This window comes from Monodelphis domestica, chromosome 5 (genome assembly GCF_027887165.1).
Source record: "Monodelphis domestica isolate mMonDom1 chromosome 5, mMonDom1.pri, whole genome shotgun sequence".
In the NCBI taxonomy this organism is placed as follows: domain Eukaryota; kingdom Metazoa; phylum Chordata; class Mammalia; order Didelphimorphia; family Didelphidae; genus Monodelphis; species Monodelphis domestica.
Genome location: NC_077231.1, coordinates 75,566,401 through 75,590,621, shown reverse-complemented (window position 1 = coordinate 75,590,621; position 24,221 = coordinate 75,566,401). Strand labels below are relative to the sequence as shown.

Below are 24,221 nucleotides of genomic sequence, written 5' to 3'. Positions count from 1 at the left end.
TACTGTGTATTGGCTCCAAGGCAGAAGAGTGGTAAGGGCTAGGCAATGGGGGTCAAGTGACTTGCCCAGGGTCACACAGCTGGGAAGTGTCTGAGGCCAGATTTGAACCTAGGGACCTCCTGTCTCTAGGCCTGGCTCTCAATCCACTTAGCCACCCAGCTGCCCCCTTATGTCCTTCATTCTTAAGAAGAAAAGAAATCCCAACACTGGGTCACCACTTCAGTACAGGATTTAGAGAAAAGAGGTCACTGTGGCTTGAAGGAAGACTAAATTAAATTAAGACAGACTAGGGATAGAATTAGCCTCCCATACAGAAATAGAAGATGGCCAGAAGCCAATTCCATTTATCTGTCCCCTTCTTGAAATGCAGTTTTTAAAAATATGTTTAATAAGAAAGTAATTCAACATGAAACCAGTAATTATTTTAAAATAAAAAGTCAAGGGAAATGAAACTATTTTCCCTCCTTTGTGTCTTATTGATGATTTCTTTTAACTTTCACAATTTTCATCCCCTTTTGTTTGTTTTTGTTCAGTTGGATCCAACTCTCTGTGACCCCATTTGGAGTACTTTTGGCAAAGATGTTGGCATTTTCTGTTTCTGTCTTCAGCTCATTTGACAGATGGGGAAACTGAGGCAAACAGGTTTAAATGACTTGCCCAGCATCACACAGCTAGTAGTGTTTGAGACCACATTTGAACCCATGAAGATGAGTCTTCCAGATTCCAAGCACAGTGCTCTGTCCATTGTACCACCTAGCTGTCCCTTTTGCCTAGACTGAATCTCTTCCCTCTCCAATCCATCCACAGCTACCAAAATGATTTTCTTTAAAATGAAGGTGCAATCACCTCTTTATTTGACTCAAACTCCTCTTTCTATTGCATATAGAATCAGATACAAACTCCCTTTGCTAGGTGCATTTAGCTCTTTCTCTAAACTGGGGCCAGTCTCTGTCTCCAGCCTTCGCATAAATTAGTCTCCTTCCCACATTCCAGGATCCAGCCAAATGCACTGCCTTCTTGCCTCCCACCCACAGTAGTCCTATCTCAGCATCTTTGCACAGGCTGTTCCTCATCCCTGAAAGTCCCTCCCTCCTCACCTCTGCCTCGTAGAGAATACTTCGTTTCCTTCAAAATTTGGCTTAAAGCCACTGAAATAATATCATACTTATTTACTTCCCTCATGAATCCGTATTACTTTATATTTCTTTTATAAATATTCCAAATATGTTTCTTTGTGTACATATTGTCCCTTTAGAACCTTATAGACTGGCAGTGTTTCAGATTTATCTTTGTTTCTCTAGTGCCTGACACATAGTAGGTTCTTCTATATGATACTTAATAATTGCTTGTTTGTTTGTCGGTATCTACAACTCAGTTATTCTATGCTTATTTTTATTGTTATTACAATCATAGTACTTACAACAAATACTAATAAAAAAGCCAATTCAGGGGCAGCTGGGTAGCTCAGTGGATTGAGAGCCAGGCCTAGAGATGGGAGGTCCTAGCTTCAAATCTGGCCTCAGACACTTCCCAGCTGTGTGACCCTGGGCAAGTCACTTGACCCCCATTGCCTAGCTCTTACCACTCTTCTGCCTTGGAGCCAATACAGAGTATTGACTCCAAGACGTAAGGTAAGGGTTTAAAAAAAAAAGCCAATTCAATTCCAATAAACATTTATTAAGGGACTACTTCTTCTAAGACACTGTGCTCTGTTTTGTGGATACAAAAATAAGACAAAAAAACTGTGCCTATCCTCAGGAAGTCTTTGTTCCATTGGGCAGATACAATATGGAAGCAGTTAGGTACATACATGATCACTTAAGAAAGAGAAAGAAAATGATAACAACTGGAAGAAGCAGGGAGTAGGGAAAGAATCTCATTGGGGAAAACACCAAAACTGAGTTTTGAAATAAATCCAGAATCTGTCTTTCAAATAATCAAACCAACCCTGCAAATATTTTTTTTATTTCGTTCAAGTGAATCCACTAACGTAGGTGCCAATCTTTTGACAAGATGCTACAATCCCCAAATTCATTACTCTTTGTCCAAGTTTGGGAAAAAATATATATAATATCTCTAGTATGGTTGAAGGAATGCTGAACTTGGAGTCAGAGGATATGAGTTCAAATTCTACTTCTGCCCCCTTATTACCTGTGAGACCCTGGGCAAATAACAATGCCTCTAACCTCTGGTTCCATATCTAGAAAATAAAGAAATTGGAATAGGTTGTCCTTAACTTCTTTATTTACATTCCCCCTCAGTTTCTGTTTTACATCTTGGAGATACTCACAATCCATGGATTTACATTTTTCTCCTTCGCCATTTTACTTCTACTGTACAGGTAATAAATTCTGCTTTCATGATTCTTAGTTCTCTCTTGAAGCATTCAGGAATATTTTTCTGTGGTCCCATGTTCTCTTGGGAATCCACAGGTTTCTCTAACTCATCAGATCTTGGCTCAGTTTCCTTTGTCCTGCAAATTTATTCAGGGATACTTGGGTTCATTGAGATGTTTTATAGGTCCTCTTCTTTTCTGTATAAATATTTTCCATGTCATTTTATCTGCTTCTGGCCAAGGTGTTCTTCCTGCTGAAATCTTAGTTTCAGACTTTTCCCCTTATATTATTTTATGACTTCCTTTCCAAGCTCTTCTTCCCCTTTGATGGCACATCCTTGAGGACTGGTCCTCAAAGTTCTTTCAGAATTTACTTTTCAGTGGCCTTAGTCCTTTCCCCAAGTAACTCCTGAAGAGATCAATTGGACCTCAAATGGATGCCAGCCTCCTTTTCTTCAGGCTTGGTGTAGACTCCCCTTTGCTGCCCAGCCTCCTATCACATTGCCCCATTTCTCTTTGGCCCTTCATCCTTTGGTGCTGTAACAAAGTCCACAGCCACCATAGACAAGAGGCTGCAGTTTTCCTATACTACCACCTTCTCCACCAGGTAAAAGGTGAGGGGTTGGGAGAGAAAGGGAAGGGAGGGGGCCAATTACTCTACTCTTAGTTCCCACAAAATGGTATGGTAAGGGCAAAGGCAGGGGGAATGCCAGGGTGCTAACACCAGTAGCAGCAGCAAGGAAATTGCTCTGGGAAAACCAGAGTAGAAGGCTAAGAGTCATGGAGGGATACCCTGCCAAGACATGGGGGGATAGTGGGGTAGAGTAAGTTTCAGATTAAGGAATAATCTACTATAATTTATCAAATGGTGACCTAATTGGACTTCTTGTTGTCCTGTCCTTTGAAGATGGCTGTGATTGCATCTTGATCTTAACTGAAGAATTTTAAGAGTTTGTGAGAATTAAAAAACAAACAAACATGTCTAGATCTCTCTCACATGGGCCAGATGTGCTGGGGACCTCAGCAAAGCAGAGCCTGTCCCATTTTTTTCTTTTTTGATCCCTGGAGCTTTGCATATATTAAGTGGATTTTTTTAATTTTTAATACTTTATTTTCCCAATTACATTTAATAAGCACATATTAAATCCTTAATAAGTGATTTTTTTATTCATTGGCTTATTTGGTGGTTAGAAGGAGCTCCATTTGTGGGAGATTGCAGCTCTAACTTGATTCAAGTCATAGAGTACATTCATTCCTCGTTTCTTGAGTCAGAAACAACACAAAACAGAGTTCAGTCTTGGACGCTCCTCTCTTCCATTGTATTTTATATCAATCCATTAAGAGCAGCCCAGAAGGTCCCTGAATTTCGTGCCTCATCAGTTTTTGCTCATCAGGAACAGGGACTACTCCATGCTGACACGGCGGAACTTTTGTCTCAGCTGTTACTGGATTACCAGGATTAGTGCATGCATTTCCTAGGCTCAGTCCGTCATGGGATTTAAAATTAACTGTCCTAAAATAGAGACCTTTTGGAATGGAACTTAGCACCTCATTGAGAGAGCCCAGAAGGTGAGAGCTTCATCAGGACCACTTGGTTATCACATTCCACCCAAATGCTAACTGGAAGAAAAAAACCATTTATTCCCCCCCAAATTGGCTTCATCGCTGGAATGGGGCATTCCAAGGCTGTGATTTGGTGGATCAGAGGGTGACCTTCTCCGAATATGTTCCTAAGATGTTTCACGCTGATGTTAACTCTGCTATTTTATGTAAAACAAGCGTTTTTGTTAGACATTCAGATGGCAGCAGTCTCAGGAGGAAGTTAGTAGGAACTAAAGGAAAACTTTGATTTTTTTCTTTAAATTGAGAGTCATTTGGAAGATATTGAACCCCTCTGGGGAACTTTAAAAACAAAATGGAAGCTCTGTAACAACAGAAAAATTTCTCTTAGCAAAATATGTACATTTGGGTCATATCCTCTGTCACTTGAACTGACCTGCTTTGTCATTATTGTCATCCTTGCTCAACATTTAAGTTTGCTCCACAAGGAAACTAAGAGAAAGGAAGGAACTAAGTAAAAAGGAACTAAAAAAAAGTAAAAAGTAAAAACAAAAAAACAAAAACAAAAAACCTAAGTAAAAAAGTTAAAACTAGACCCCTCTCTGAAATTTTGGGAAATGACCACGCTCTTTTAAATGATGTTAAAAAATAAAATAAAAGAATGTTAAAGATATATAATTGATGTCAAATTGCTTGCCTTCTCAAAGGGAGTGAATTTGGAGGGAGAGAATTTTTTAATTCATGTTAAAATTGTTTAATGTAATTGCAAAATATGTAAGGAAATAAACTTTTAAAAATATTTTTAAATTCAAATGAAATTATGTTAAGAAATCACCCATATTGTGACAATGTAAAACTCACTGACTATCCTGGCTCCTTCTAGCTAAATTAAGAATGAAAAGTTCATAGTTTTGATCCTGGCACTATTATTTATTACCTGGGTGACTTTGGGCAAATAATTCACCTTCTTTGGGACTCGGTTTCCTTTTCTGTAAATTAAGGAGGTGGGATAACAGAGGTCCTGAGGTCCCTTTCAAATCTAAATCTAAGATTGTGATTGGAGTGTAGGAATCATAGAGACTTCCTCATCTAACCCTTGCATGTTGCAGATGAGGGAACAGACCTAAAAAGGCTGGAATTGATTGAAGGAATGATTGATATTTCTTCAATATTCCAGTATTCCAATTAACACAGTGGATACCTTCCCCAAACAGTTCAGATTACAACTCCTGTGTGCTCTCTCATCCTGGGTAATTATTTTCAATGCATTCTTATAGATGATTCAATTACTTAGAGGATTTCTTCTAGGTCTCTTAATATTCCATGGGCACCAGAGCAGAGCCCAAGGCTGGACAAGTTTTATCTCATGCTTGCAACATTATCAACCCAAATTCTTTTCCAATTATTTCCTGGATTACATCTTCTTTATACTGTTTCTTGCAATGCAGAAGTAATTAGTAATATGTGTGCTGCATTCGACCTATGCCCATGACATGTCTCTCAGTTGCCCTTTGAGTCACCCAAATTTTTGATCCTTTCAAGATTATGATGTTCCATAAATGGCTGAACATTCACAAAAAGACCTATATCTGGAATTTGGTTCTATGCCTTTGTTGAAAGAGAATCCAAAATGTGATCTCATAAAATGATGCATCTTTTTACCAAAATCTGAAAAATATCCCTTTTTTCTTTTTCCCAAATTCATCATTATAGGACCTAGACTTCGATGTAGAGGGAAGGAAATATTCTAAGCAGGGTTTACACTAGGGCATGTTTATCTCTATTTCACCCTCTTGTCTTATTCCAAGATCTCTTTTTGGGAAAACCCAAAGAAGAAGTTGAGAAGCTAGTTTTTTCAAAGAAAAGAAAGTAAGGTCTAGTCCCTTTTTAAAACTTCTACAGTCATCTTAAATAAGTCAGAAAACTAATTTCTTCTTTATCCATTAAATGATAATTCATCCATCTCCATTATTTTACAGATGAGGAAACCGAGACTCCAGAGAAATAAAATGATTTGCTTGGAACACCCAGGGAGTAAACATATTCTAACCCAGACCCTTTTTTCCAAATCTAGAGCTTAGAACATGAATATAAATGAGTATTAAATAAAGAGACAGTTAAAGTGAAAAAGATTGGAAGATGCTTTTATGATAATGTTCTTCATAAATAATTCATGTAATCTATAGCCTATTAAAATTGGGAGAAGAAAAAAAGTAGTTCTGACCCATCACAGCAAAATTTAGCCTTGAAGAATTTTCTCTCTAAAACTTTCTGACTTGTGTTCCTCAGCCAGTGTTTCTTTGAGAACATTAGAATTGAGCTTCTCTCCAGGTCCCCACAAAATAAGGGAAATAACACTCAACAGCCATGTAAGCACCTAGTCCTAGGCTAACAAAGTATTGAATATGCAGTAGGTTTCATTTACCCAAAAGAAGACATTAGTGACTCACACTCAAGTTCATAAACACTCAAAACAACTTCCCTCTGTGGTGGTCCTCTGCCTCCAGGTGTCCCCATGTAATTATCTAGAATGACCTAAATTCCTCATCCCCAGCAAGAAGAAAGGCTTCAGGACTCCAAGAGAATCACGCAAATTCCTCCTCTAGTGGACCCTAGCCCACTTTTTTTCCTGTGATTTCATTGATATAAGGTATTTCCAGGGAGGGAAAGCGTTCCATCAGTGCCCATTGATAACTATTTAGCATCCTGTAGCTTTAGAAAGTTTTCTGAGGGCAGTTGTACATTAAATGACTGAATATGTATCAGAGTCAGGAATGGAATATAGATTTTTATGATTTGGGGGTCACTTTTTATCCACAGTTCTATCTATACCATCTTACAATGTAATATATACTGATGAAAATATCACTTATGTTCTTCCCCTCCATCAATTCTTACTCAAATGCTTTCCATCATCAATCAATCAATATTTATTAAGTGCTAACTATGTGCCAGGTGCATGGGAGATGCAAAAGTTAGCAAAAGGCTGTCCCTTCCTTTCAGGAACTTCAATAGAATAGGGGAGACAACATGCAAATATATACGAAGCACATTATATACAGGATAAATTAAAAGAGGGAAGTCACTAGAATTTAGAGGGGCTGGGGAAAGTTTTCATCATTTCAGCCTACTTCTAGACCATGTATTTCTTGATAGGAGCATAAATTCTTAATATGAGACTCTTCTAACTACCCACTTAGAGTCATTCTTTTTTTTTTAATCAGATGTGACTTTCCATTTTTATTTCTGTCATACGTCATATCCTATCTATAAGGCAGTAGTATACTGGTAAATGTTTAACACTTGGCCTTGAGTGGGGCAGGGGTGGGGAATGTATATATGACACAATTTTAAGTTTAATTTGCAATGTCGGTATTTTCCCCATCCCTTTTGCAAATCCAGATAAACAATAAAATGAGCCCCAATTTGTAGCATTTACAGTCTACCAAGGTATAAGTGCATACACCAAAGTTTTAGAAATTGACTCTTACAAGAGCAGTCTAAACTGAATCCAGCACACCCCTGTTTTAAGATCACATTTACATTCTTGAGTTAAAATCAATACTTTGTGCATTCTCATGTGGACATCTGAAACCATCATGGCTTTTATTGTCAATTTGATTTCTTATTGGATATTATTTTTTGTGTATTTCTGATTCTCTCTGATCAAATTCTTATTGCTAATGTTATTCCTGTTACTCTCAAAGTATGTTACTGGGGATCTGAAACTATACTATAAAGCTGTAATCATCAAAACAATCTGGTATTGGCTAAGAAATAGAGTGGTAGATCAATGGAATAGATTAGACAATCAGCACATGGCAGTTAATGTCCACAGCAACTTAATGTTTGATAAACCCAAAGATCCAGGAAAAAAGCTCACTGACAAAAACTACTAGGAAAGCAATATGGCGGGGACTAGGAGTGAACCAACATCTCACAACATACAGCAGGATAAAGTCAAAATGGATACTTGTTCTAGAAATAAAAGGGGACACCATAAACAAATTAGGGGAACATGAAAAAATTTACTTGTTGGACTTATGCATACAGGAAAAATTTATGACTAAGCAAGACATAGAAGACATTATAAAAAAGGAAACATAATTTTGATTACATAAATTAAAAAGGTTTTCTATAAATAAAACCAATGCGACCAAGATTTGAAGGGAAACAACAAATCTGGGTGGGACCTCTAATAGTAAGTATTTCTGACAAAAGACTCATCTCTCAAATATACAGAGAACTGAGTCAAGTTTATAAAAATAAAAAAGCATTCTACAACTGAAAAATGGTCAAAAGGATATAAACAAGCAATTGTTAAAGGAAGAAATTAAAACTATCCATAGTCTTATGAAAAGATGCTCCAAATCACTACTGATTAGAAAAAATGCAAATTAAAACTACTCTGAGATACTATTTCTCATCTACCAGATTACTTCACATGACCAAAAAAGGAAAACGATAAATATTAGGAGAGATATGGGAAAATTGGGACCTGAATACACTGTTTATGAAACTGTGAACTAATACAAGCATTCTGGAGAGCAATATAAAACCAGGTTCAAAGAGTCAAAAAGGGGTCTGAATCCCAAAGAGATCAGAGAGAAGGGAAAAGGGCATACCTAAACCAAAATATTTTTAGCAGCTCTTTTTGTAGTGACAAAGAACTGGAAATTGAGGGGTTGTCTATAACTAGGAGAATAGATGAAAAAGTGCTATATGGTTGCAATGGAATACTATTGTGCCACAAGAAATAATGAACAGGATTAGTTCAGAAAATTATTAACTGATGTAAAGTGAAGTGAGCAGAACCAGAAGAACAATGTATACAGTAAAAGAAATATTATACAATGATCAACTGTGAAGGATTAAGCCATAATCAGCAAAACAAGTCACCAAGGGGGCAGCTGGGTAGCTCAGTGGATTGAGAACCAGGCCTAGAGACGGGAGGTCCTAGGTTCAAATCCGGCCTCAGCCACTTCCTAGCTGTGTGACCCTGGGCAAGTCACTTGACCCCCATTGCCTAGCCCTTACCACTCTTCTGCCTTGGAGCCAATACACAGTATTGACTCCAAGACAGAAGGTAAGGGTTTAAAAAAAAAACAAGTCACCAAGATAATCATAAGGGACTCATGAAGAAAATGCTATCCATAGCCAAAGAAGGAACTATTGGAATATGAGTGCAGAGCAAAGCATATTCTCTTCCACTATGTTTCCTTTGTGAGATTTCTATTGTATTGTGATATGTGACTTCTATCATGATATGGACCCAGGGATGCTTATATATGGGTTAATTGTCTCATTTCTATTTGAGTTTGATATATCTATGTGTATTACATATCCATCTACTTAACCATCCTTCTTTCTTTTCTTCCTTCCTTCCTTCCTTCCTTCCTTCCTTCCTTCCTTCCTTCCTTCCTTCCTTCCTTCCTTCCTTCTTTCCTTCCTTTCTTTTTCTTTCTCTCTCTATCTAGCTGTCTGGCTTTCTGTCTATCCATTCACCCATCCATCCATCTATTCATCTATCTATCTATACATCCATCCATCCATCTTTTGAGAGCCAAGCCCACAGTCTCTCAGAGGAGGGTCCTTCTGACTAGATGGAGCAGTCAGGTGAATAATGAAGAGGTGAGAGACAGCTGAGTGCTCAGACCTGTGCTTAGGTATCACACAGTTCTTCTGCCATTGCATAGGGTTTGCATTTATTTTATAGTTTCAATGAGTACATACTTTTCTGGCACACAATCTCATTCTCAACATACACATTCCATAGAACATAACAACAGATGTGAAGCCTAAGGTGATAGTCAACAAAGCATTATTGCTAAATGCATGGTCAGAAGGTAGAATCAACATGACCCAGATATAGGTTGGGGAATTCAGGGCACAGATTTGCCAGAAGTTTTTATGCCTAGAAAAGAGGGTCCTATCTAAATGGGTATATAAGATTCCTTAGGTTTGATTTTGTAAATGGAATCTCCTGGTAATATTTTGGGAGGACAGAGTGGGACATCTGTATTAACCCTGCAAGCATGTTGTTCTCATCTATTTTTCCTGGGGCTAAGTAAGAATAATAATCATAGAAATTCCAATAATAAGGGGATGTTAATAAGGAAAGTCACTTAGAGGGGTTCCAGTGGATGCTTCCATCTAGTCCCCAGTTTCCATGTGTGACCATGTCAAACAGCATGGTCTTTGATGGCTCCCGGAACCATCTTCCCATCCATCCATCCATTCATTCATCCATCTACCCACCCATCCATCCATCCACCCATTCATCCATCCATCTATCCATCTATCTATCTATCTATCTATCTATCTACCTGCAGAGGTGAAGATGGAAATATTCAAGGCATGGTGGTCAGCCACTTTAGGGAATAGCAAATAGATTAATTCTGTCTGATGTGTAGAATTCAGTAACTTACACTGAAATTAATACTGTCACAAGATATACCTGGAGAAAACTACATTCAATGGCCCTCCCCTTCCCCTGAAAAAGTCTGGACAAGTAAAATAAGCTAAAAATAAATTGCATTGGCAGTATTGAAGGGGAAATTAATCATAAAAGGACCATTCTTGTCTTGTTGTTTTTACAGGTGAGGATAATGAACTAGGTGGTACCTAGGTTTCCTTCCAGTTCTAAAACTCTAAGGTTTTATGATTTTATGAATAAGGGTATCTCTTGGCTTGCTTTGACAGGGAAGGGAATAAGCATTTTAAAAAATTTCTACGATGCACCTGACCTTGTTCTAAGCATTTTAAACTATTTCATTTGAACCTCACAACCCTAGGAATAAGTGTTATTTCTATTCCCATTTTACAGATGAGGAAACTAACGCAAGCAGAAGTTAAGTGACTTGACATGGGTCAGGCAACTAGCAAGTGTCTAAGGCCAGTTTAATTCATATTTTCTTGACTCCAGACCAAGGGCTTCCTGCCTGAAAGTGGGGAAGTTGTATGTATGGTGGAGTTGGCAGGGGGAAAAAAGAGAAGTGGAAGGGATAAGGATATTCCCAATTGACTGAATGTATGCACTCAAACACTAAAGGGGATTTATATCCCATCATTTTGGATGTTTCTTCTAATAATGTCCATCAAAATTCATTCATGACTCCAATATATGCTGCTCTCCTTCATGACCTTCCATAAGTTTTCCCAACTTGCCAGGGGAATGTCTTTGCTTTCTCCTGACATGGTAAGTACAACAACAGAGGTCTTTGGCTGTCCGTTTGCTGTCCTTTATTCTCACTCCATAACTGGTACAAGTTCTTTTCTAATCATCTATTTCTCTAATAACAACTTTTACTTTAGTTCTTCCATTCCCAGGTTATGTCACAATCTGCACAATAAAGGGTTTCTATCCATTTAATTTGCCCTGTGCAGATGGTCAGACCAAATACTTTTAAATTTTTCAGGTTTCTTTCAGGACTTCTTGTAAATCTGAAGTAAACAACAGATCTTCCACAAATATATGCATCTAAAGAATCTCATCATAAACAAGAACTCCCTTCTCAATTTCTCCTCTGTGATGGATCTCATCCAACACAACGGCAAACAACTACCTCCTTATTTTATGTCTTACCTGATATTTATTATCAGAAGGTTGTTTAACATGATTATCTCTGCTGTTATATATTTCAAGAAATAATGAATAATTTTGAAGTGTGGATGGGAAACCCTTTTTTGGAATACAACTTTCATGGTCATTTTTTTTTCATAACCAACAAATAATAATTACAGTGGAACCCCATAGTTAAACTATAGATAGAGTACAAATTCTTTGAGATAAGGAATTTTTTTTTTGTCTTTGTATCCCTAGCACTTAGAATAGTGTCTGGAACATGGTAGGCACCTTAAAAATATTTGTTAACTGAAAGATTTTATCTGCAACAAATCCTCTTAAATTAATTGTGTGATGATAAAGATATGGTTTGTTGTGGTCCCTGATATTGGTCCCTGATAATACTATCATCAAAGAAATCTTTCATCCATGTGTTGATGACTTGTAAAAATTTTATGTTGAGAAAAATGAAACGTACAGGTTAGAAGTTGTTGATGTTCTTTAGGTACTCTTGTTTCACCATTAATAATATCCATTTCTTGTGATATTATTAGCATTCTCCCTCCTTCAAATACTTTGTGAATTTTTCCATTAGTACCCTCACTATTCTTCTCTATATACAAAATCTAATCCAGCTACTCTTCTTGCCTTTCTCATTGGTGTCATTTCTGCTGTCTCTATAAATACAATGCAGCCTTTAAACATAATTCTAGCCTTTGGGGGTAAGGTCAGAGATAAAGCATAATGCTTTATTATCTTTGACAGTGACCATAGTTTGTTATGAAAATCTTTGCAGATCTTTTACATTTTATTTTCTCTTTATTATCTTTGAATTTTCATGCATAAATGTCTTAGTTCAAGTTCCTGCTAAACTATTAACTAGCTTTACCCTCCTTTGTTTCACTCTGCTTTGTGAGATGATACTACTCAGAATCTTCCTCTTTAAGACTCCATATATGAGTTTATATTCAAAACTGGTGTTGCCTTTGGCTGCTATTTCTGTCTACCTGGCAAGTAAGTCAAGTATTTGCTGATTTTTCAGATTGAGGAATTTTTTAGCCTTTGGTTCTCCTTGTTATGGGAATCAATTTACATCAGTTTAATTTCTGTGTGAAATTTTAATCTATACCAATGACCTTTCTTTTCTCTGTTGTCCATTTAAAAAAATTGTAATAACTTATTTAACTCTAGGCTGGATTGTTTTCATTCTACAATTTTTTCCTCTCATTTTTATCTTTGCCCTAATAGTGTCATCGTGTATTTTCATATTTTACAAAATACATGAAGGAACTTTGATTTGATCAATGAAGGAACTGCTATTGTGGGAATTCTTTCCATGAACACAAATTTTAAGTAACTTGCCCAGGATAAAATAACTACTAAATTTCAGAGGGAGGATTTGAATTGATCTTCCTAACTTAAAGTCCAGTGTTCCATCATCCATTTTTTTCTGCTATTTCTGCATAAAGGTACCTGTGTGTGACTATATAAAATACTAAGGTCTTTTTCAACACCGTCTACTAGAGCTATTGCCTCTCCCCACATTGTTCAGCTAACATTCTCTGCAGCAGTCTCTCCTTCTCTTCTTGCCTCCCCCCAACTCCTGACAACAACATCAACCAGGTTCTTCAGGCTGATGTTCAATGCAGTGATTTTTTGGATAATTATCCCTGCTTTATTTTACTGATTTCATTTCACTAACCAAACAAAGGCTCTGGCCATATAAACATCCTGGCACTGGTTTTGATTCATTCCCACAGCTCAAAGCTACAAAAAGCCCTGTGACTCAAGCTATGGGTTGGATGATCTCCCTAAGGGAGTGCAGACCACTTTCAAGAAAGCCATGATCCAAAGAAACTGAAAAAAGAAAATACTGGGTTGTTGGGTTGTGTGTGTGCATATGTGTGTGTGTGTTACTGTTGCTGCCTTTTTCTTTCTCTGATACATTTTCAATACATATTCAGTGCATCCTGGTTTATCTTTTAAAAGAGTTCCATAAAAACAATATAGTTTCATTTTTCTTCAGTTCTGAGAGTGGTTCTAAGTGGTCCCTCTGGAAAAGGGAAAGGGTCTAGATCATTCTTCCCATCTACCCAACCCAGAAAGTGGGCAAATAAAAATCTGGACATTTCCTAAAGATTTTCTTTTAGATTTGAATGAGAATATATTCAGAAACACAAGATTTGGAGAATCAACTGAATTTTGCAGTTTCATCTGGATGCTTGCCATCCTGTAAAACAGCTTGTGTCTGAAAGAAGAGAAACAAGATTACATGTGAGAAAATGTTAGGAGGGGTGGAAGCTGATGTACATTTGCTTTGTTCGTTCTCACATGAAGGGCCCATTTTTGTGAGGATTGTTCATAAACAGGCTAAAGGACATTTTTAAAATATTTTACCAAAATTGGTCCCATCTTCTCTGCCTCAAAAAAGGAGGAAGGGAGTCCTAAAAGTAAACTCTTACTGAAAAAAAAAATACCCCAAAGGTTAATGTCTATTTTGATCTCCTAAGGAGGCAGAAGAAAAAATCAAGAAAGAAAAGAACAAATATGAAAGTCATTGATAAACTATTCAAGATTAGCCGAGCTCAGCTGTCCACCTTGGGAAATATATGAGGACTTTAATGATTATTTTCTTGCTGAAATAAGCTCCAGAATGGAGGTCAATTGAACCCAATATTCCCATCTGGAACTTACCCCCCCCAAAAAAAAGGGACATATAAGATAATCTGAATTGATATCATGCAATACTTCAAAGGTCAAAGCATTTCTATAGCAGGCTTTTCAGCATGTTGCTGTGAAAACGATGCAATATCAAAATAATTCTGAATCTTCAAACCAATTTGAATTTCCATCTGAGTATCTGAGCATCTCTGTGTCTGGTGGATCCCACCATCCGTCCATCTCTAAGTGGCCAAATTGATGAGGTCAGTGGCATGAAATCCAAAGATGCTGTGAATCATAACCATCTGTTAAGGTAGCTGTGACTTGGCTTGTTTTCCTGACCATCATGATAGACCTTAGGAAAAAAATAATTGAGAAAGACTAAAAATTGGCTACGGGGGGAGGGGAGTGGATCTTCCTTATTATAATTACAACAAAATCCCCCTCCCCACCACCCAACCTGTAGGGAAATATTTTATTTTTTAAATTTGTTTTAATTTTAAATGTAATTTTATTCATTTATTTATTATGTTAATGTTTATTATTGTGATTATAATATCAATAATATATTATTATAATTAATTAAATTTTAATTTGTTTTAAATTTAAATAAACCATTTTGATTTAAATGTAAAAATATTCATTATAGAGGGAAGTGGGATTTCACAAGGGAAACTGCTCTTCCAGGAAAGGATAGGGAAGAAGAAAGAAAATTTCCAGCCAAAGCAAGAGCCAAGCAAGGAGAGAATAATTGTCATTGCTGAAATTGCCACTACAGAAGCATCAAGAGCGATAGTGGCTGTTCTGATCTGGAGAGAACATTGGGCCATCTCAAATAAAAGTGAAGGTCTCATGTTATAGGAAACAGGAGGCTCTCTATTCCTGCTAGGGAAAACTCTTGAAGACAATTTGCAGTGTGAAGCCTGGACTATGCCTCGAATTTGCTGGTGGGTGGTAGGGTCTTGGCTGTTTCCAAATAATCATTCAATGGACACATGGCCAGTGGAATTTTTGCTAAAATTTAGTGCCTTTTCAATTAAAAAAACAACACAACTCAGTACTATACCAGTTTATAAGCATCTCTAGAATCTGTCCTTTGCAAAGAGATTTTAATGATGCTAAATATCGCCACATAACATTAATTGGGGGGAAGCAGAGGAAAATGAGCTCTTCAAGAGAGAGCCAAATTTAGATTGCAAGCGCATCTTGGGTTGGGGGGTTAGGAACTGTTTTGTGTTGTTGTTGCTGTTGTCTCTAAATTGAATGTTTTCCACTGCTATTTATCATTAAAAATTACAGTTTTAGCATTTACTTTTACAGTGCAAATTACAAACATGACTTATGGAAAACAATTTACTTCCCTGGCTGTATGCACCAGCTGCCCGTAATTTGGCTATAAATTTAGAACACACTTGGTGTGGCAGCCAGGGTCTGTGGATGTGGGGAGGTAGAGGGTGGGAGGGGAGAGGGTGAGTCTATCTTTCCTGATCTAGGGTGGTTGGCTCTATTTATTTACCTTGATTTCTTCATTATTTGCTCAAAGGATTTATCAAACTTTTACCACCCTGGTAACAGGGGTCTTGGTAAATAGACTTCCCTGGGAGCCACTGAGGGAAAGGTCAAGATGACTCCAACAAGTCAACACCATTGGAAGAGGTTGGATCAACTCTTTGGAGGACCATCTTCTAGGTGGGCTTGGTGGGTTCCTAGTCAACAGAAGGATGATGGGCTACAAAGAGGTTATTATTCCCCAACATGGAAGGAAGCCATTAGTTATTCATCCTCTTAAGTAAGATGATTGATTCCAGCTGAGAAGAGGCAACATGATGTATGAACAGAAGAAAGAAGACCGGCGTCATGGTGAGGAAGGACGAGGTTCAGTTTCTGTTACTGGCACATAATAACAACCACCACCACCATGACAATAACAACTAAACTGTTAATGTAAAGTTCGCCAAGCACTTTTCCTGCATTTTTATTATAGAATTATAAGATGAAAGAATTCTGGATTTGGAGTCAAAATATCTGGGTTCTAGCTAGATCTGGCAATTCCTACCTAGGTGGGATGCCTCAGTTTCCCCTGCTGTAAAATGTTGTAAAATGCTGTAAAATGAGAGGATTTAACTAGATGACCTTAAATATCCGGTCCATCTCAAAAATCTATCTTTTTTGAGCTTCACAACACCCCTATTAGGTCAGTTCTCTAGGTATACTGATATTTTTCTAATTTATTTATTTATTTATGATATTTTTCCATGGTTACACAATTCATGTTCTTTCCCTCCCCTCTCCCAGAGCTGATGAGCCATTCCTCTGGTTTATACATGTATCGTTGTCCAAATAGGCATACTGATTTTGTAAATGAGGATACTGAGTTTCCTGGGATCATGCAGCAAATAACTGTCAGACTTAAGATAGAAATTCCTATCTTCCTAATCCAAGGCCCAGATCTCCAACCATGAATGACCCTTCTTCCTTAAAAATAAATAAAGGAATGAAGGAATAAATCAGTAACTCCGGTGGATATCCTGGTATACATTTAGCTTTTTCTCTTTTAGGAGGGAGGGAAAGGATTTAGGAAACCGACTTGGCTGGGTAGTGTGCCTGCCAGAGAAATGTCCAATCTCATGGAACAAGTTGATATCACTGGTTAAAGTAGATGAATTTTAAAGTAATTGATTGTCCTATTACTGTATGCACATCTGCTGCTTGGGGAGAATTAAGAAACTAAAGGTTTCCCTTCCCTGTGCTGACTTGGCTCTGGAATCTCTCAGAGAGCAGTTTCAGCTGCAACAAGCCCATGGAATGGCCAGGAGGGAGGGTCAAGGCCAGCTTTGTCCTCAGTCACCAGACATGCCGACTCCTGCCAGCCTAATCTCTGAATGGGAAACTGACACCCGGCTCCCTGGAACACGCTCAGACCTGACCAAGGACGGCAATCTTCCCCAGCAGGGTCAGAGGGAGCCGCTATAGCACCTTAGCTATTTATTACCAACTGGATCTTCAGGGCTAAACGGTTTGGGTGCCTCCAACCAACTAGGACCTTCCTCCACCCCCCACTCCACCCCCATAGCCAAACATCTGAAGAGTTTCTAATTTAGGAAAGGATTTTGTGGCTATGCAGACACACAGATCTACAATACACATACATGTGCATAGATATAGATTATATATAAAGTTCAATAACTGTCAATAATAAAAAAAAATCAAATAAAATAAAGGGCAAAGTGTTACCTCAGTCTCCTAGTCTTTATGAGACTGAGATAAATATAAATAAGTAGCAATAAGTAAAGAAAATGATTTTGTCTGTCCTTCCTTCCTTCCCCTTTCCCTCCTTTCTGTCTTCTCCCCTTTCCCTCTCTGCTTCTCTCCATTCTTTCTCTCCCTTTTCTTCCCTTCCTCTCTACCTCTTTCAATTCCTTCCTTTCTTCTCTTCCTTGCTCCCTCCCTCCCTTTCATTCCTTCCATCCTTTCTCTCTCCCTCTCTTCCTTCCTTCCTTCCCTACTTTCCCTCCATCCCTCCTTCCTTCCTATATATTTCTTTCCCTTTGTCTTTCCCTTCCCTCTTCCTCCCTTTCTTTCTCCCTCTCTCTTCTTCCCTACTTTCCTTCCTTCCTCCCTGCTTACTTCCTTCCCTTCCTTCCTTTCTTCTCTTCCTTTCTCCCTCCCTTCCTTTCATTCCTTCCATCCTTTCTCCCTCCCTCTCTTCCTTCCTTCCTTCCCTACTTTCCCTCCATCCCTCCTTCCTTCCTCCCTATCTATTTCTTTCCCTTTGTCTTTCCCTTTCCTCTTCCCTTCCTCCATTTCTTTCTCCCTCTCTCTTCTTCCCTACTTTCCTTCCTTCCTCCCTGCCTACCTCCTTCCCTTCCTTCCTTTCTTCTCTTCCTTTCTCCTTCCCTTTCTTTCATTACTTCTATCCTTTCTCCCTTCCTCCCTCCCTTCCTCCCTCTCTTCCTTCCTTTCTCTCTTCTTTCTTTCTTTCTTTCTCTTTCTTTCTTTCTTTCTTTTCTTCCTTTCATGTCTTCCTTCCATTCTTCTTTCCTCCCAACAAAAATTCAATTCAGCAAATATTTATTAAACAACAGGATATGTCAAGTATTCTATGAGTTAACAGCTCCTGCAACTCAAGAAACTTACAGGCTACAGAAGAGAAATGTGCACACAGATAAATACAAATATCCCTAAAGTACTAGAGAAGATGTGAAGAAAGTGCCTCTGGCTGATGGCACAAGAGGGTAGGTGAGAGCATTCTGAGCTGGTATTAGAGCTTAGGATTCCAAGAAGCAAAGATCAGCAAGATGAGCATTTTAGGAATGAGGGACAGCATTTCACAAAAGCACAAAGGCAGGACTCCATTAGATACTGTATGAAGAGTAGCAAGTAAGCTTTCATTTCAGTCTCCAAGATTCACTGGCCTGCCTCTACTCCATTCCATCCCATTCCAAATGTACATTTTAGGGAACTTTTCTTTCTTTCTTTTCTATTTCTTTTTTCTTTTTTACTTTTCTCCCTCCTTTCTTTTACTTTCTCTTTCTTTCCTTCCTCCCTCCTTCCTTCCTTCCTTCCCTCCCTCCTTTCTTTCTTTCTTTTCTTTTTTTCTTCCTTTCTTTTTTTTCTCTTTCCCTTCCTTCCTTTCTTCCTTCCCCTCTGTCTATGTGTGTCTCTCTCTCTTTCTCTCTGTCTCTCTGTCTCTCTTTCTTTCTTTCTTTGGAGAAGAGGTGGAAGGAGAGGCAAAGGAAACCAAACAAGGTCATCGAATGGACAGAGTTAGAGTTTTGGGTAGCTGAGTCCCTTTTTATGGTTCTTTAGGATTCCAAAGGGCTGCAGATTCTTCTCTACATGAGCAGAGACTTTATGTGCATGCAGGCCAGTTGAAGGTGACCCACAGGTAGTACCCTGTCCCTGTTATAGGCAGTTCTTTCATCTGGACTGAATTACCAGAGAGCAAGCGAGCGGGCCTCTCTTTCAAATAATCAGCTCACATACCCCGTGCTGATGAGTTCTGCACATCCCTGAGATTTGTGGGAGGCTACAGAGCAGGATTACGCACCCCTGCTGATTTATTTACCACAAGGACAACCAGGACGAAGCTGCTGCAGCTGCTGCTAGGAACCTGAAAGGAGTGGGAAGATTCTGTCTTCACCCTTTTTGATGCCAAAAAAAAACCCCAAAGATCCCCATATACACAAAGCCAGCAGGCTTTTATTTATTACTTTAAAAAAAAAAAGGTAAACTGTTCTAGGTGGAATAACAAAGGGAGAAATAATTTTTTTGTTCAGACCTGTATTTTCTTGGGGGGGGGACTCCCAGTATGAAAAATCCCATCCATTGAAGCAATAATACTTGTATCATCCTTTCCCCAGGCAGATCAATAACTTGTCTCTAACTTGCACACATAGAAAGAACTTCAAAGGTCATCTGATCCAATCCTTGCATTTTATAAATGAGGAAACTGAGGCACAGACTAATAAAGTGACTTGCTCAAAGTCATCTAGTCAGTAGATTTCCAAGGCAAGACTTGGACTTAGGACTTCTTGATTCTATGATGTTGCACTGTCTCTCAGGGATAATAAGAGCTTCTAGAGATCTCCTAAAGGCCTGTCAGCACTTTGAAATCATGGACAGAGAGCTAGCCTCAAAACCAGGAAGGCCTATGTTCAAGTCCCTCTTCTGACACATGTGAGAGACAGAAAATCTCATTTTATAGATTATAGGATCAACAATATAGAACTTGAAGGAACCTTGGAAGGCATCTAGTCCAATTCCCTTTCATTTTACAGTTGAGGAAACTGAGATCTAATGAGAAAAAAAGAGAGAAGGGGAGATAAGACAGAGATGGAGAAAGAGAGGAGAGGGAGAAAAAAAGAGATGGTGAAAGAGAGGGGAGAGAGGGTGAGGAAGAGAGAGAGGAGAGAAAAGAAACAAGAGATGAAGAAAGAGAAAGGGGGAGAGGAAAAGAGAAAGGAGAAAGGAAAAAAGAAAAGAGAGATGGAGTTAGAAGAGAGAAAGGAGAGGGGGAGAGAGAGAGAGAGAGAGAGAGAGAGAGAGAGAGAGAGAGAGAGAGAGAGAGAGAGAGAGAGAGAGAGAGAAGAGAACGGGGTGGTTAGGATTAGAGAGAGGGAGTGAAAAACTAACAAATAGGAGGATCCTTCCTCTAATAGGAGGCGGGGGCTGAGATTTTAAGGAAGATATATCTATTAAGAGCTTTCATTTTTTTCCCTAAATGGTTTGAAAGAAGAAAAAGGTATGGTGTTGAAAATAAGAGGGATGAAGACATCGTTGATTCATGAGAAAGCAAAACCGGGCAACTATGTCATTAAGTATTAATGCTAATCATCATCATTCTAATAGCATTCATATAGTACCCTAAGGTTTACAAAAGAAGCAGCTAGGTGGTACAGTAGATAGGGGGCCAGGCCTGGAGTTAAGAGGTCCTAAGTTCAAATCTGGCCTTAGACACTTAGTGCCTGTGTGACCCTGGACAAGTCACTTAACCCTGTTTGCCTCAGGTTCCTCATCTGCTAAATGAGCTGAAGAAAGAAACTGCAAACCACTCCAGTATTTTTTTTCCAAGAAAACCCCAAAAAGGAGTCATAACAAGTTAGACACAACTAAAATGGCTGAACAACACAAAGTTTAAAATAATAAAAATTTGTGTTAGGGCAGCTAGGTGGTACAGTGGATAGGCTGAACTAGAAGACTTCTAAGGTACCATCTTGATCTGAAACCATGGTGCTAGTAGTATGATTGATGTTGAAGATGTTGCCTTAGAGTGGCAAAAGAATCCGCAGCAGTGACGGCAAACCGGAAGAGAAATCAGAGCCACAAAATAGTGTGAAATTATTTTTATTAATGCATCAACCCATTAAAATCTGATAGGAACTCTATTTTATCAGGGAAGAGTGCTGTAGGTCCCATGGTCCTGCCAGTCTGAGGACATGGTTGTTTGACACCTCTGTATAGTTTTCAACATGCTTTCCCCTTCACTTAGTCTTTCTATCCTTGGTGGCCAGCAGAGTCACCGGCACATAATCCACACTTAATAATTGCTTTTGGAGTGAATAATTATCTCATTTCAGCCTCTCAACAAACCTGTGAGACAGCCAAAGAAGATTTTATCACTCTACTTTACAAATTCACAGACTCACTAAAAGCTAGAGCTGAAAGGACCTTAGGGACTCAGCAATCTCATTTTACAAGTTAGGTCTGGGAAGTCAGGTTACTTGCCCAAAGTCACACAGTTATTTGGAAAGATCCAAGATGAAAATCCAGCTCTTCCAAATGCAAATTGTCTTTTTTTTTAATTATGCAGCAATGTGTCTCAAATAAAATTAGAGAGGAAAATTATATTAACGAGGGCAACAGGGCTATAAACATGAATTTGTCTGTCTCTAAAAAACAAAATATGGAAACACAAGAGCTTAGCATGAGTTTAAAATTATCCAAATTCACCATCAAATGAAAATGCTCTGGGCTAGAAGCCAAAAAGTATTCTTAGATTTGGAATTTTTCAACAACCTATATTTAACTGGATATAATTTTGTCTAAAGATTGTCCTATTCAAACTTGAGGAATGAAGGATTTTGCCTGCTAATGGGAAATCTGCATTTCCTCGTTAACATGAAACACTTCACAGACCTAGCTTCCTCCCACAGCAACAAGTTTGCTTTTCTGCTATATCTTTGAAGAAAGATTCTAGCAGTTTAGTCTGAGCAAGACTGAACGAGAGGGACATAAAGAGAATAACTATGAAATAAGGAAACCAAACATGGAAATTTGTTTCTCCTCAAGGACTAGTGTTTTTGCCTAGAGACAATAATACAAAAAAAAAACAAAAAACAACAAAAAAAAAACCAGACCTTTGTCAAGGCAAGCTTGATTCACTCATCCCAGAAAGAGACTTAGTCAGTTTTTGTCCTTCCTACTCCAAGAAAACCAAAATGGCACCACTAAGTTGGGGTCAATGTACAAGTGTGTCCGACTGGCTGATCAGCCCCATAGCTCAGAAGACTCTACTATTGACTGGGCACAAATAGCCTGAATTTGTAGGATGGTTTTAAATGAAACATGTTGGGGTAGAGATGAGGGATAATGATCAAGGATCATTGATTCAACATTTATTGTTTAATCATCAATCACTGATTAAGTACTATTTACTGTGGATCCAGAGACAAAGCAGTTCCTGCCCTCAGAGAATTTATATTTCTAGGGTAATCACTTAAATTAGAGAACCTAGTATTAAATCCCATCTCTTTAAAATAACTACATGACATTGGGCAATTTACTACCTGCCTCTCTTTTACCTCTCAAGATGCTTTAGAGTTTCCTTATCTTGTAAATGATGGATTCCTAATATATAAATGGAGGTTTTGAACCTTTGACTTCATTCCCCAGAAGTTCTTAGTATTTCCCAAAATTTCCTATAATCTCTCCTGCGTCTCCACATTGGTGAGATCACATTATTGGTACTTAACTGGCAGTAACTCCTCCAATGTTCTCTCTTTTTTGCATGATGTAGCATCAGCAGTGATGGTGGTAAGGTGGGGAAAATCTGAAAATGGCTAACCAGCCATGGGCACATGGTTTTTATTTTGTATCCTCTTTATTCCTTGATTTCTAATGATCTTTAAAATATAATATTTTTCTTATTTGGGATTATAATTGAATTTTTACACTAGATTCCTTCCAGATCCCAGATGACTATCTTAAATGTGAATTTGGACAAGTACTCCCTGGGATTCACATTCTTCATATTTAAAATGAGGGGAATGAATGAGATGCTCTGTGAGGCCCTTTCAAGCCCTAGAGTTATAATCCTATGGTCTTTTATGTATACACGGAAAATCTGTTCTCAGTCTTAAAAAGATCTTGGTCTTGCCCTCTGGTCAAAATGTGCTGGTGCCTCAGTGATCAACATCTCTACAATAGACAGTTTATCCCTCTCTCTCTTTTTTTAAAGATATGAACTCATTGATCTAGTCCTAGCTGGCTCTTCAGAGGCTATTTGGTCCAACCTCATCACTTTATAGATTAGGAAAAATGAGGTCGTCTAATGGGAAACTAGATCCTGGTTTTGTAGGATGCAATGCAAACATCATTTTCCCCATTTTACTAGTAAGCAACATGAGGTTCAATCAGGTGGAAATGCAATACTGAATTGTTGAATTATTGAATTGAACAGATTATATTTAAAACATTGAAGGTGTTTACTAAATGTTAGTTGAGTAACACTGGAATATGTCCATTGAGAACAAACCCCAAAACCTAAAAGAATTTGGGGGAAAAAATTAAGTCATTTCAGCAGAGGAAAGAGCATGAAAAAAGCTGTAGTTCCCTCCTCTGCTCTCTGTGAGGTTTATGTCATATAGATGTAAAGGGGTTATGAGGGTGTGAGGGTCTGAGAGTCTAAGGATCTAATAACAAACAGCTGGGTGGCCAGCACATAGGTAATTTCTAGAAAAGGGCAATTTCCAGGTAAGGAAGCTTAAAATGTATATTATTATATGTTGGCAGGTAAGTATAAATGTTCAATAAAACACAGTATTGGGGAACTCAAAGCAGAAGATTTTGGGGGTGGACCTGAAACCCAGGTGAACCCAAAACAAGCACTTAAGCTTCCCTAAAGGGTCTCTGAAGTCATCATGACCTACAGTGTTGGGATAGACACTCTCTATGCACATAAAGCTAGGTTCAAATAATATTAATAAATAATAAATCATTTATAATTGATCTGTTATATAGAGAGAATTTATATATAATATAAATAACCTGTAAATTACTATTAGGTGAATTTTATAAAATTTTTAAAACTAGTGTTATGACAGCAATTCTCTGTTAGTGTTTCTAATTTTGTGGGGGGAAAGCCAATCAATCTGTAAGCAAAAAACTTAAGTTCAAAGAGGACCTTCAAAGAGCTGCTTCCATGATCCTGAGCAACTTACTTACTTCTCTGGGTCTCAGTTTTTTCTGTTTATAAAATTCATTTCAACTCTCTGGACCTCAGTTAGCTCACTTTATAAACTAGTGCAAGAGGGACTATATTATCTTTTAACTCCTCTGATATATTTCTATTGTATTTCTATGAAAAATTATGTAGCTTAT

At 38.1% G+C, this 24,221-nt stretch overlaps 2 long non-coding RNA genes across 3 annotated transcripts in view; one reads left to right on the top strand and one right to left on the bottom strand.

Moving 5' to 3' along the window:
- LOC103093854 (uncharacterized) overlaps positions 1-12,794 on the top strand; it is a 33,967-nt gene extending 21,173 nt beyond the window's left edge. The window contains exon 4 of the long non-coding RNA XR_001624736.2: positions 12,708-12,794. This is a non-coding gene — a long non-coding RNA (uncharacterized LOC103093854). The remainder of the gene's footprint in view (positions 1-12,707) is intronic.
- Positions 7,904-24,221, bottom strand: part of LOC103093964 (uncharacterized) — a 37,731-nt gene continuing 21,413 nt past the window's right edge. The window contains exons 4-5 of one of the 2 annotated variants that reach the window (XR_472470.3): positions 14,296-14,475; positions 13,599-13,707 (exon numbers count right to left, since the gene is read on the bottom strand). This is a non-coding gene — a long non-coding RNA (uncharacterized LOC103093964). Of the gene's footprint in view, positions 14,476-24,221 lie in introns of both variants that reach the window. The other variant, XR_001624735.2, reaches the window with a different exon arrangement.